At 44.8% G+C, this 567-nt stretch overlaps 1 non-coding gene across 1 annotated transcript; it reads left to right on the forward strand.

Annotated features, from left to right (window-relative positions):
• The first annotated feature begins 206 nt into the window (after positions 1 to 206).
• Positions 207 to 312, forward strand: LOC145629788 (small nucleolar RNA R71). The gene has a single exon (XR_014111929.1). It is a non-coding gene; the product is annotated as a small nucleolar RNA R71 (small nucleolar RNA).
• The last annotated feature ends 255 nt before the right edge of the window (positions 313 to 567 follow it).

Raw genomic sequence — 567 nt, forward strand, 5'->3', positions numbered from 1 at the left:
TAGAGTACACCAAATAGCCACTCTTGCTAGTTGAATCCCTCTCACCATCTTGCCAATCTCTATCGTACTTAACCACGTCCTCTATAATGTCCACCACTTCCTCTTCCATCCGATTCATTATGGGACCTCCGGCACCCCCATCAAGGCATGATTTGCCTTGAGGACTTAGGCCACCATAGAAAATTTGAATGACTTGATAGGTTGGAATTCCGTGGTGGGGACATTCCCTTTGGTACTCTTTATGCCTCTCCCATGCTTCGTAAAGGCTTTCATTAGGCCTTTGCTTGAACCCTTGAATCAAAGCTCTAGCCTCCGCTGTTTTCTTTTGTGGGTAGAATTGGGACAAGAATTCCTTGGTGACTTCGTCCCATGTTCGAAGGGAATTTGGCTTTACCTCCTTATCCAACCACTCCAAGGCTCGCCCTATGAGAGAAAATGGAAACAACTTTAGCCGGATGAATTCTTGAGAAACTCCGTTCACTTTGATAGTGTTGCAATACTTTTCGAACTCCTTGAGATGGTTCAACGGACTCTCATTCTTAGCTCCTCTATATTGTCTCATTTCGA

Source organism: Chenopodium album, chromosome 4 (assembly GCF_948465745.1).
Source record: "Chenopodium album chromosome 4, dcCheAlbu1.1, whole genome shotgun sequence".
Classification (NCBI taxonomy): Eukaryota; Viridiplantae; Streptophyta; class Magnoliopsida; order Caryophyllales; family Amaranthaceae; genus Chenopodium; species Chenopodium album.